This window comes from Catharus ustulatus, chromosome 14 (assembly GCF_009819885.2).
Source record: "Catharus ustulatus isolate bCatUst1 chromosome 14, bCatUst1.pri.v2, whole genome shotgun sequence".
In the NCBI taxonomy this organism is placed as follows: domain Eukaryota; kingdom Metazoa; phylum Chordata; class Aves; order Passeriformes; family Turdidae; genus Catharus; species Catharus ustulatus.
Window position 1 is genome coordinate 9,629,848 of NC_046234.1, and position 14,329 is coordinate 9,644,176.

The window sequence follows — 14,329 nt, forward strand, 5'->3', positions numbered from 1 at the left end:
GGGGAAGAGGTATGGCTAGAACTATCCTGAAAGGATGCACTTTGTGGGAGAAGGTGACCAGAACAGCCTCAGAGCAGCTCTTGATCCTCTGAGGATCACACTGGTATCTGCTGCATGGGTTTAGGAGCCCTGAGGCTGGGGAATGCAGCAGCCTCTCTGCATTCCCTCTCCAGGGTGTCCCCTTCTCCCAGAGCACCGTGCAGTTCTCAGTGACTGTCTGCAGTGCTTTTATTGCTGCTGTGGCTCGGCTGAGCAGCCTTCCAGGGAGCAGTCCTCCCTAAAACAAAGTGTCTCAAGTTCTGGCCTTCAAAACAGTCTTTCAATGTGGGAAATCTCAAGTAGCCTTTTGCTTTTAAAATAAGATAAGTGTGTTATAATAAATAAATAAGTGTGTTATGTCACAGGAGTGAAAGTAACTCATTATGCATATCAGGTAGGGAATGAGGCCTCTGGGCAGTATTGTGGTGGTGTGGGATCACATAAAGGAAAAACGGTTTATTGTTTATTTGTCCACAGCAGACCTCTCCAGGTGCAATGTGTTTCATCTGGTGCTTCTGGAAATGCTCCAAAACTGCAGTCTCCTAGGCTTTGGGACTGTATATATTTCTTTTAGAGAAAGCAACATATCTGCAAAAAGGAAGAAAAGGAGAAACTTCTAGAGGAGAGCAGCCTATTGATCTCTGAATCAGATCTGAGTTTTCACTGGTTGTTTTGGATTATAAATGCTGCCCTCAGCATTCACTTGGAACAATTTTAATTCTGGTGACAAGCAATGAGTTAATAAGCCCCAATGTCAAGAAATCCCTTGTTTTATTACTGAACAACTGCATTACAGCCAGCTCAAGAACTGACTTTGCTTTATGGAAAGGAAACTCAGGAGGGTTCACTGCTCACTGCGCTGGCCCAGTCCTTGGCCTCACCACTAAGACAGTCAGTGGTGTTAACTTGCAGTGAAGGCACAACAGCAACAAAACTCATTTCACATAGACCAATGAACATCATACATTAAAAAAATCTTCTGTCTCTATCTCCAGATGGAACCTGAACCAGTGACTTGGAGGTGGAATGCTCTCCTGCAATCTTCTGGAGCCTGCAGTATTTGTACTCATCCCTCAGAGCACTGGTTCTGGATTGAAAAGCAAATTAATCTGTCACTGAGACTAATCCTACCTGTCTCAGAAGTAAACACAATTTTCAAATGTAGATGGGCTATTTGAGATTATTTTTACATTCTGAGTCAGAATGTCAGAAAAAATGTCAATTAATCTGATCCTGTACTGATGACACTCCACAAATGACCTGCTTGGACACCTGGTCTGGTCTGGAGTCTGTGACTGAGGAAGAGTTTGTGAACACAGCTGAGTTTCAGTGCAGTTTCTGAGCAGACTATTACACAGTGTCTCACTGCTGAGGGAGCCCATCTTCCCAGGTCTCTGGACAGCACAGGAAGAGGAAGCTGTTTATATTCCTGTAGTTTATATCAAATGCCAGTGATGTGCATTAAAAATAATTAGTGAAATAAATACTCAGGTGTCAGTGCTCTGGCAGGAGGTAGCCAAGGGAATTATCTGTATGCAAAAAGATGATTTGAGAGCATCTACAGGGATAATTGATGCCAAATCTATCATTACCATTGATTTGGGCATAATTAGTTTGGATGAAAACAAAATACTGTCATCAAAAATAATAAATTGAAGCATAGCAGGTAATTCAAGAGTCAGAAGCCTTCATCAAAGGTGTCTGAGGAAGGTGTTTGATCATTCTATGCTGATTATGTGCCTTGATGCACTGGCTCTGGCTGGTTTGCACTATGTTTGCACACAGACTCTACTAAAAGAAAATTATCCTGACGCTCTCAGCATTAGCAAGCTTGTTTCTTGCATTGCATTTAGAGAGCTCTACAGTGAAACAGCCTTTCTGACCTGTTACTATGTTGGGGATTTCATGTGTCTCCTTTACAACTCACTTTAAGATTGGCTTTTATTTCTGGATCTGCTCCTGGTTTATGAAGGCTCATGTAATCACTCTTTGTTCTGAGCGTTTGTAACTTGCTCTGAACTAACCTCAATTTCTTGGTATTGCCCTTTCATTGGTACATATTTCGAACCTCCTTCCCTTTACCCAATGGACCAGGCTTTTCTTTGACTTTGTTCCCTTCTTGCCCTGCAGGTTTTTTGTCTTCTATAAAGGGAAGCCCAGCACAGTCATGTGGTCCCCTAATCCCCTGAAGAATATGTGGTTCACAGAGAGTGTGTGTTATAGACTCAGCTACAGTGAAATCACAGACTTTGTTCTTTTTCATTTAGTAACAGAGATCTCCAGTTCATGGCTCCTGCACCAGCCAGAGTGCTGGCTGTCCCACCAAGGTTTTGATTGTCTGGTGAGCATCCACTGAAGGTACCCCATGGCAGATGGCTCTGTAGGATGTAAAGCAACCTTACAGCTGCTAAATTAATACCTACTCTTTTGGTTTTGCAGGGTGGAGGGGGATAAAATGACTGTGGTTAAAGTGTAGGAGATTTGACACTGGACTGATGTGGTGAGGGTGCAGCCTTCCCCTCTCAGTGCAGAAAGGGCTGAGGTGAATTGCTGCCAGCAGCACAGCATCCTCATCCATCTCCTGATGGACACTGACACAAACTGAGCCGTCCAAGGAAGCCATGGAAAGGAGCTGCACCTGCATGAAACTTGTGTGCAAGATGTTTGCTCACAGGGGAGTAAGAAACAACAATATACTAGAAAACTGGATGGGACAAAAAAGAATATGAGAATTGGAAGGAAGAAGCAACTGAAAACAAATCTGTTCCAAGGTGTGATCTTCACCATAACCATCTTTGCTCTGCTTGAGGCTGTGTTTTCACCTCAGTTTACCAGCATTTCCTATGTTTTTCTGCAATGAGTTACTGACCTTTCCCTTGATAGCAAACACACTGAGCCAATGTCCCAGTGCCTTCTGCTGGGCTGTGCCAGCTTGTCCTGGTCCAAGACCTGCCCGTGTGCTGGTTCAGGGGACAGGCTGACTCCCTGCCTGGGTGACTTGAGAGGCTCAAGAACCCTGTTCTAGGGGCAGATCCAGCATTTCAGCAACAGTATGGGAATCAGATGCACTGATCACCATCAGCCTATAAATATGTCAGATGAGTAACAGTGTGTTGTAGAAGTGTCCTTGAATACACTGGCAGGATGACTTTCTGTGAGAGTCCCCCAGGAACAGGCTGAAAACACCACAGGCACTTTGGGAAATGGTAAATGGGGATGGAAAGGGCCAAAGGAGGGAGAGTACCATCCAAGTGGAGCCTCAGCTCTGCAAACATTTCAGCTTTGCACATGAATGGGAGCAAGTTGTTTCCACCCCTTCTACTGAGGTTTCTTCTCATATTAGAAGGTCACCAATTATTTTTGACTGATCAGCAGAATTTCTTCTAGGCTGTATAAATTTAATGTGGCCTTTTATTCCATTGTGTAGCTACTTCTTCCAAGGGACATCTCTCTATTGTTGGAGTAGTTCATGGAGACAGCACTGCTCCAAGGAAAGGGGAGGAGGACTTGCACAGATAGTCTGCCTGGGGTTTAGATAGCAAGAGGCCAAAAGGGATTGTTTACAGTCTGGCCTAGTAAATGAATTTAATCTATATAAACTCTTGATAAGAGCTGGTTCCTCAGACACTAAGTGTCAGAGTAATTCACTGGCACCAGGTTTATGTTGATAGAGGAGCTGGTTCATATATATTTCCTTTTTAATTTACATTTTACTGTTTTCTGTTTCTGGGAAATGAACTAAGCAGAACTAACACCACTTAGGGAAAGTGTCTGTGTGAGGCTGGAGGAAAATCTGGCTGGACAAATCTGCTCGTTCAAATTTGTTGCTGTACTGAATTTGAATTAGGCCTTTCAAATATCTTGGTTTAAACAAGCTGAAAAGGTAGGCTGGAGGAGCAGGACGGGGGAAACTGTTTTTATCCTCTCTGCTGACATCACCTTTAGTCCTGTGCACATGGTCAGGCACTGGGTGACAGACCTGGATTTACTAGGAAGTCATTGATCCCAAGGGAAAAGAAAATTAGGGGTCAATGCTGTCCTCACTCACATGTGGGTCAAGGCTTTTTACATCACTATTAAAAGACCACTGGTGGCTGTGAGGGGAAGAGACAACACATAAGTGAATTTGCTTCCCAAGGCCTGGAAGGTGTTTTTGTTCCTGTTGAGAAAGAACTTAGAGGAGGGCTGTGCATAGGGTCCTTATGTACTGCAGGGGCTCACAGTCCCACAGAGCCATTGCTTCTGAGGGGCTCTGGAGGCAAAGATTTAAAATGAAAAGATTCTCTGAAATACAATGTGATTCATAATAAGAAAGTACAAATTAAGTAAGGAGAAGAAAATAGCATCTGTTGAAAACAGATTAGTAAGTAGTGTGCCTGTGGATGCCTGGGTAGCTTTACCAAGTAGTCAATTAGAGTCAATTATCACCCTCAAACTCCTCATCCTGTGTTTAGTATGCTTGCAGTGTGTCCAATTTAGCTTGTGCTGTTTCATAGGTTCACAATTTTCTCTCTGTGTCTGAAATGATCTAGCTGGAGACACCAGGAAAGTGCCAAGCTTTAAATATATGACAATTGTAATCCTTTTGACTGAAACCTGATTTGATTCAGTTGAAAATGACTTTAGTGTATTGGATTTACGGTTCATTTAACAAGTGCTGTAGATGTCAATACATTAGTGTAAACCTGATGCAGGTAGTAATTTGGTTTCTAATGAGGTTCCCCAGCAGTATCCAACTATGAAAAATGGGACATTCTTCCTTGGAGCACAAAGTGCACCTGCCTGATGGCAGATGTTTTCTAGGGCTCTGCTACTTCACTTTCTGGGAAGAGAATGGTGTTAAATCTTGCTGTGGGCTTTAAAAGTGCCTTAAACTGATCAAATGTTAAAAGAACAGATTGGAAAGAATAAAAGATTGTTCTTTAGAAGTTTTGTTTTAATTATTGGTTTAAATTACATCTTTATCTCTTGCAGTCTTAACTGTGCAATTGCTGCAGGTGCAAAATTTCAGCCACATTTAATGGAACTTTAAAGAGAAACCTTTTATTTTTATGTGACTGTGTGATCAGGTGTTCTCCTTACCTCTCTATTGCCTTCAAAGCCTTTTGCTGAGTGATCCTCCTGGTGTAGTATGGAAATAGATGTAGTACAGAGAGGCCAGGACAGAGAAGGCAGTGATGTCTCTCGTTCCCTGACCCTCCTCTTCCCTCTCTGGACATTAGTTTCAGAAAAGCAGCTGTAAAAAATATTGCCCCCCTTTCAAGGCAAAGTGTGTGGCCAAAAGCCTGTCAGGTATCACAGTAGTTCTAAGTAACCTTTTCCCTTTGGGAGAGACCCTTCTATGCTGGGCAGCCCTCAGGCACACCTTCATTCAGCACTTGTGCTCAAAAAATGCTCTTAAATTTTTTATGTGCTGCCAGGTAGCTTTTGTTTCAGCATCAAGCTGATTTCCACAGGTTGAGACATTGCTGATCAATATGAGGGTATTGGAGAGCCTGACCCCAGCAGATTGTGCTGGTGTGAGTAAGGGTACAGAAGATATGCTCAGTCTTACACAAAGGGGCCTTTCACCATCTCTCAATTCTCTCCACGTCTCAGCTGGAAATACAACTCCTTTTGCTCCTCTGTACTTCTTAATTTCCTTCCTTTGCTGTTATTTATCTGCTAAGTGCTATGCTGCACTAGATAATGGAAGAAGCTGTTCAGAATGAAATGGCATGGCATTTTCTGCCCTTTTGTAAACTATATAAAATAAAGATGAACTTTTCTGCCCGTTTCAGCCAAGGCACAGCTTGCTGTAGGGTGTTGGCTCTTTATTTTCCCCTGGATCATGGCAGACTCCAGCCAGCTGGGTGTCAGGAGCTCTGTTCACAGCCTCTGTGTAAAGATCAGTGTCTGGGGGACTGCTTGCCCATGGGCACAACTAAAAGTGTCTCTTTGGGGTATGTCATCTCCAGAAGAAGGAAAAACAGTAAACTGAATTCACTGGCTGCAGAGAGGTGGCTCAGGGGTTATGTAGTGCTCAGTGCTGCAGTGTCTGTAAAGTGTCTGAACAGACCCTGCAGTCTACAAATGCTGCTTTAGATAGGAGCCCCTAGGAAAACTATTCCAAAGTACTTTTTACCTGTTACTTCAGAATTAAAGTGTTGAAAAATCACAATAAGCTTTGTTTTCCCTTTGGGAATTAATAACCCTCTTTTGAATCAGGGGTACTTTTTAATTCTGAGTGAGAGTGTCCATACAAAGACTTAATGCAGTTCAACTGAGCCTTTCAATCTGTGTTTTTTAGATCTGCTTAGTTTTCTTAACAGTGCACTGGTCTAGGCAAATCTCAAGTTTTGTGTTCCTCTGCTTCAGAGAGAATTTCTCTTCTGAGTTACTGACTTGGAGGGTGGCAGACCACAGCTGCCAAGCAGAATTTACAGGATTTACAGGCAGGTTGCATGCGTTAGTTTTATTGTCTCATTGTGTATATTCATGTTTAATGAATCCAGATATAATTAATAGTATAGGCATACCCAACTGCTAGTCTGAAATCAGAAAAACTTACCTGTTGGAGTCTCAAAGGTGGAGTTCACAGCTCAGACCCTTCCTCAGCTCCCCTTTCCTGCCTGGGATGAAAGAGCAGCAACCCTGTGGCAGAAGAACACACTGCCTGCCTGGGTCATATTTCCTGCAGGATTTGCAGCAAAACAGCATCTTTCTACCACCACTGTGAGATATTTGTGTGGCCACCAGATAGCAGTAACACCTGCACAATGTTTTTCAGCAGCCAAGGCTTCAGCCTTTGGCGATTTTGTGTCTTCATGTGTTTGTTCCTAGTTCTGCTCTTGTAGCACTGTGAAGGTATGAGAGGGCAGAAGTACCTGCACCACCATCTCCTGATGGTCTAAAACCAAAATCAAGGTCAAAACAGTCACAGAATTACAATACATAAATTCATGTGAAGTTATTTTTCTTGTCATCCTCTTTCTGTTCTTACAATTCCTGTTTTCTAGGCTCTTAGGAAGCCACAAATGAGTTGGTGGGTTTCTGCTCAGGCTGCTTTAATAATGGTGTGAGTCTGAGACAACCTCAGGTTTCCAAGCTCTGGAAATTTAGAATAAAGAGCCTTGTTGTTCATGTCTGAGATCTGGAAATGCTGCTTATTCCCTTCAGGTCCCTTTTATCATGCAGCTTGACAGAAATATTTTGTTCGTTATTTTAAAAAAATGTGTTTGTTAAAAGTTAATATTTTTTTCTTGTAAAGGCTCATCCAGCCTGGTATTACATTAGCAATTCTACTTTGTTCTTCTGTGAAGCAAGTTTCAGTTTACAGGTACATCTACTTTCCATTCCACAGCTTAAAGAAAGTCGTCAAAAAAAATCTTAAAACCTACTTAATGAAGCCTTTAAAATGCTCATCCTGCACTTTTGAGTGAAGAGCAATTTATATTTCATAAAAGTAGAAGCAGAGCTGCAAGCTGTAAGTAATTATCATATAATTAAATGTCTACTATGAAAGAAATGAAAACTCAGGCTTCTTGGGAGGCTTCCGTGACTGGTTTATGCAATCACAAATTAAATTACATTTCTTTACCTTATGAATGTTCTGGAGGTACATTAATCTAGTCTGGAGGTGCACCTTGAGACTGCTAAGCTGTGTTAAAAGGGGAAGGGAGTTTATCAAACCAGTAAATTCCATGGGCCAAGAAGAAGAATGCATAAATATCTGTGATGGGTTCTGCAAATGTGATTGTGCTTTTCTTGTCTGGAAATGTTTGCAGCTAATGTTGAAGAAAACCCCTATGTGAGTGGCAGTTTAAGTGAACTGTTGTGGTGTTAGATTGCTGAGTTCCAGTGGCCATGCCTTTCTGTGCAGAAGAGAAAAATATTGTCCATTTGTTAAAAGTGTGGTGGGGGGTGTTGGGTGTCAGACCACTTGGACAGAGGATTAACTCTTCATGTGTTTAAACATCCTCTGTGCTTAGCTAGGAATGCCCTTCTACCACCAAAAGGGCAGTGACTGTGGGTGGCACATCTGCTGGGATGTTGAAGGGAGCAGCCTCAGCTCTGTGTGTGAACACGTCTGTCATGTCACAGGGGACCAGCTCTGCTTCTGCCAATGTTTATTGGAATGGTGGCATTCACTGCAGGAAACGTCATGGTAAGAAAAGTGATGAAGTAGTGGCACATCAACACGTGCACTTTGTTTTCTTGTATGTTGTTGGCATTTTAGGTGGTATGTGGTTGACTTTCACCTGAATGTGGGACAAGCTGAATTAATTAAAGACAGGAAGCCCTGAGCTGGAGCTGTTCTAATTTAAGGAGCTGCTGCCAAAACAATCTGTTGTGGTTTTATGCAAAAATGAGAGAGGTATTTTCCTGAACTGATGGCAGTTTCTGTACAACTTGGCTTTAAGAACTGGAAGAGTGAATATTGCATCATATTTTTGCAATGTATTTGGCTTGCACAAAACTCTTTACAACGAAAGGACTGTTTTAGTCATGGCTTTCTGAGAAGCTGTGGCACCGTGCTGCTAAAGGGGCTTCTTTTAGATCAAGTGTCTCTAGACCACAAGAATATAATTTTTATCTCTTCAAATGAAGATAAATTTCATGGTGCCTTCAGTGTACAGTACAGTGATGGTTAATAATCTCAATTCAGAGCTGTATGCAGTGGGGTGATGACAATGTAATGGTATTCTTTATGGTGTGTCAAGGGGACATATAATTGGTGTTGGCTTTTCTTTCCCCTCTTTTTCATAAGGTTAACTACTTTAACCTTGGTTTCAGGCTGTATTTTTTTCTCACTGCATTTCTCCATTATACATTATTTGGTTTGGTTACAGTCACTAGACTTTAACTGCTCTGACATATTAATTTTTAAGGGCACAAATGACTTCATTAAAATAATGTCCTTCAGATAAGTGCACTTGGCATTGTGATTGGAAGTGGACTAAAGGAAATACGAAGCATCAACTCCTCTATATTAAGAATTTATTATGGGAACCCAACCCAGTAGAATATGTATTTGAAATGCTTCTTTGTTAACTTTTAGAAGCTCAGTGTGTAGCCTATGCCCATGAATTGGTTAGGAGTTTAATTTCTAATATGGATTAGTCAAAAATTTGTTCTATGTTTACAGTCTCAATTATATGGAACACTGCTTTCTTAATATCACAGAATCATAGAAGGTTTGGGTTGGAAGGGACTTTGAGGATCCCCTAGTCCCACCCCTCTGCCAGGGGCAGAGACCCCTTCCACTAGACCAGGCTCCTCAGGGCTCCATCCAGCCTGGCCTTGGACACTTCCAGGGATGGGGCAGCCACAGCTGCTCTGGACAGCTGTGCCAGGGCCTCACCTCCCCCAGAGTCCAGAAGATCTTCCTGGTTTCTAATTTACAACCACTCTCTTTCTGGTTTCCCTTCTGCCAGGTTTTACTTTCTGTGCTGTCTGGGAGTGCTCCCAGACCCCAGTGTTACCTGGCCTGGGGCTGGAGGGGATCTGCAAAGCTTCCTCAAGGATTGCAGCCTCACCTGGGGCTGGAGGGATCCTGCAAAGCTTCCTCAGGGTCTGCAGCCTCACCTGGGGCTGGAGGGATCCTGCAAAGCTTCCTCAAGGATTGCAGCCTCACCTGGGGCTGGTGAGATCCTGCAAAGCTTCCTCAAGGATTGCAGCCTCACCTGGGGTTGGAGGGGATCCTGCAAAGCTTCCTCAAGGATTGCAGCCTCACCTAGGGCTGGAGGGGGATCCTGGCAGCTTGTTCTGAGGTGTCCTGAATTGAAAAGTTGCACCAGATGTGTACTAATGCAGCTGAAAGCTTTTAGCTGAGTGATAATTTCTGCTTGCCCTTCTCCAGGGCTGTCCTTAGCTCTTGGAAGGGCTTTTAGATTTTTTCATTAATCAGCAAGTCTGCAGAAGGGAAATGCTCTGAGATAGCAATGGTCCGACGGGCCCGTGAGCGTGTGCGTGCCGCAGAGCACGTCCTGACATCCAGCATCACCCAGCACTGATTTTACCTCGTGCTGGAGGCCGGGGAGGGCCTGAGCCAGAATTACAGCCTATTTTTCCTGTCTCCCCCAGAGCCTCACAGCTCATTTGATGAACACAGTGCACTGCTTTGGGGTGATGAGGCCACTTCCAGAGCAGCACTGTAAAATGAGGTATATAAATGCTGAGCTGCTGCAGATTAAAAAACATTTCCTAAAAATAAAGTTAAAATTGAAGCTGACCCAAGTTAAAAAGCAATTTTCTGAGAATGCAAAGGCATAAAGGAAAGTGCCTTAGCATGATTTTAAGTGGGCCTCTGAATGTGGGAGATAGACAACAGGAATAAAAGGACGCACACCGTGGTGGGGTGCCACAGATGGAGACCCTAGAGAAACATGCTAGAAGCAAATTTCAATTAAATGAGCATACTTCTTACAACTATTAAATTCTGCCTAGATAAATGGATTTTAGAAGAATATATGTATTTTTTGAACCCATGAAGTCACTTGATAAGATAGTAATAAATCCATCAGAATTTCTGCTTTGACCAAAGCTTATCTGTAATACGGGATTCATTTCAATACCTAAAGCCATTTTGGGGAGGGAAACGACTTTCCCAGCTTTGGAATTAGATTTCTCTGGAATGGGTATTATGTTCTTGACCCCATATCACTGCTGTTGAGGAGCAGCAGTATTTAAAACCCTCTGTAATGCAATAAGCTGAGCGGCTCGGTGTGTGCTGTGCTGTTAGAAGGCAGCATTGATGGTGGCCCTTGTTAAGGCACTGAATGTGTGTGAGGTAAACACAGGGCTTTCTCAAGGATAATTAATAATTTAATCTCTGTGAAGAAGAAGTTTCTCTTCATTTATCCCAGCTACTCTTTGATTTTTCTCTTCAGGCCATTTTAGCTGGCTTTCTCCCCTCCTCACCTGCACAGGTTGCCTTTTATAACAAGCTCTTTCAGCAAAAACCAGATTTCATTTCTTTCAGGTTGCAGTAAGCTTTTATTTCTTGTAAAAAATGATTGAAACTTATTTTAAAAGACATTCTCTGGTTGAAGAGACCACCTTTTAAGAAAATGGCATGACAAAAGGCTGCCTGTGGCTGTGTGAGTGACACTTGCTTTGCCATAACCATCGTGGCCAGGCTGAAGATCAGGACTAACGTGAGTGTGAGTGTGCAAAGCTGCAGGAAATCCTGTGACAGAAATTCAGCATAACCTGGGGAGGCAGGGAAGGGAGATATTTCCCTAGTTTATGTTTATCCTGTAACATGCAAGTGATTTAACAGTTCTAGCAGGTGCTGATTGCAAAGTGACTGACACGTATTTTGAATATATGTTTTCAAAGTATTTCCCTTGACAAATTTAAATTGAGCTAACAATTCTTTTAGCACACCAAACTAAATTAGCTATGGCTCTGTTAGTTGGCTTTAAGTATTGCCTTTACCACTCCTGGTAGCTGGAACAGTTGTGCTTTTGTTTTACAATTAATATTGCAATGAAAACTTGTAAGGTACTGTAGGCATAAATATTTAATATCTTCCCTCCATGTTTCTTTATTGCTGAGCTGGATGATAAGTTAGTAATTCAGACTGAAATGCAGATAAAACAGTAATGTGAACTGTTTAAATCTGCATTTTTCCAAAGCTCCTGAGGTCAAGATGACTGCATTCTAGCGAGAATATTGCTATTTAAAATTGTTTACCTCTACACTTCAGCTGAATGCTGCTGTATATGATAAATGAGGTAAATAAAGGTGCCTTTCGGGTCCCAATAACTGCACAAGAAACCTGATCATTCTCACTAACGTAAAAATAATTTAACAAACGGAACAGTGGCACAGCAGCCTAGAAAGAAATTTCTGAATATGGCAGCACATATGGCCAAGGTCTCTTCAGGCATAATTCAAATTTGGTTTTTTAACTTCCCTGTTTTTAGTAGATTTGTTTAATATTTAATGCAGAAAAAACTTTATGTTTTCAGGGTTTACTGTCACTTTTGCAGAGTTTACCTAATTTCTGATCTGGACATGAAACATGATTTATTTTTCTCCCATGATAACTGGTAGCACTTCACCTTGTGGGTAAAAGATGTTGAAATTTGTGGTGTTGTTCCTCAGGAAAAAGCAGACAGTTGATACTAGGCTCAGATTTTCATCTCTTTAGAAACACAGCTATGTCACTTTTACCAAATAGAGCAATGTCTTTAAAGGCAGGGGTTAACACCTCTGTCCCACTCTCATTTCCTCCTCCTCCTTTCCTTCCTTCTCTGTCTCCCCCACACAATGGTAATTTCTGAGCAGATGGAGATATTACTATTTAATAAGAGTAATCTTTGCACAAAACTGGTGGGCTTTTTCTAGGCAGGACAGGGTCAGTTGGCTTTGTGTTTTAACAGCATTACCATCTGAGGGAGAAAAAGTGCATCCATTCTTTTGTTACCATAATCTGAGTTATCTGCTGTGGAAATGTGCTTTGGTCTGAGAGAATTTGTATGGAATTTGACTACTGCTTGCTTAAGCAGGATAAAAGTCTTGGGTGTCTGTCTTGAGTACACAGTCAGAGAGCACCAAAGAGATTTTATAAAATTTAAAATTCCTCTTCAAAGGACAGTTTAGCTGCAGGTTTTGTATATTTATCTGAAGAGTCAACTTGTGCCCTAATCCACACTTTGATCCACTGTGTAAGCCTTTCTGTTTTGTCTTGCAGATGCGAAGGTACCTCCTCTAGCAATGCAAATAAAAATAGAGCTGATGGGAAATGAAACTTTATTAGAGCCTTGGGATCCTGAAGACAGTTATCCCAATGTCTACTGGATAAAACCACAGCAAAAGCAAACATAACAACCATCTGTGAGAGTCTGTCTCAATTCTAGCTGTTTGAATCCCATCATTACTTGAAATTTGTGGATGCTAGAATCTCCTTGGCCTCATTACATCTGAATTGTGAGAGGCTGGATGTTGCTGGTGGGCTTTTCACAACCTTCTTCAGACAGCTCCTGGCAGCTGTGGGGATGAGCTTTTCCAGGTGGAAAGAGGGATGTGCCATTACCACACGCTCCTTCCAGTCACAGCTGCAACTTCTGGGTTCAGGTTCCCACCTACTGGTGCATTTGAAATCACTGCCCTAAAAGAACCAAGAGCCAGGTTTCATTAACACATCCTGGTAGAAGCACAGATGGTGCATTTCAAAAACAAACCAGGAAACACTTTAAAATAAATGAGGAGCTGTTAATCTCTCCTTTGGTGGCTCTTTTAACCAAATGTTAATGGGGTTGGGCAGAGGCTGTGCATGTGCCAGATATTTCTGTCTTTGCTGTGATGGGAGCAAATGAAGACAAAGTGGGGTTAATCTAATCTATCTATCCATCTCAATCCCCATCTCTGCAGAGGAGGACTCTGAGATTTCCTGATGAGCACCTGTGCTAGGAGGGCAGTGAGGCAGCAGCCAGAAACCCTGGTGAGCAGCACCAGCTCTGGCTGTGCTGTGGAAAAAGGCTGTATGGAAATGCCTGGGTGGTAGGGCACTCAGAGATGTTTTCAGATGGCCAGATTAGGAATATCCTCTCATTAGGGGCCACACAGCTCAGAATGGGGTTGTGGGTATATTTTATGCTGACATTCTTCTGTCAAAGCCAAGCCTGTTTATGGGAAAATGGTTAGTATTAGTGAATGTCCCATTTTGAAAAGGTTTTTTTAAAATGTATTTTCAGTTCAAAGCACATTTATAACTTGGCATTTAAGTACAAAACAAACCCCCAGATTTACTGAAAGTAACAAGGCCAAAGCCACTCTTAAGTAGTTTTAACACTACTGAAGCATTTTTATCAATAAGACCATTTTGTTTTAACCTTTATTGGTTCTGTCTTTTTATTAACTCAGTAACATTTCCTAGGGTTTGGCCTTCTTGTCTAATTGATGTGTATTTATATTAATTTACTCTTTCATTCTCAACATTTCTTTTAGGATTGCAGAGCAGTTTCTTTGAGTGCAGCTTCTCTCAACCTGTCACGGCCTGAAGGATGTCACTGGCACTGGGTGCATCAAGGACAGTGCTGAATTCTGGACACTGAATTCTGGAGTGGTGACACTGTGCAAGAGGGGGACAGCACTGAAATCTGGCCTGGTCACTCTGCTCTTAAATGAGCTTCAGGATAGGCACACTTCCTCTGCAGGAGGAACACAATTAAGCTTTTCTGCACTGAGAAAACCCATCTGCATGTTGAGATCCTGTCAGTACTACCTCACAGGAAACCTGTTGAGGTTTAACTGGGCAGTTCATAGCAAAAATAACAAGTGTGCCTATGGGAAGTTTTGG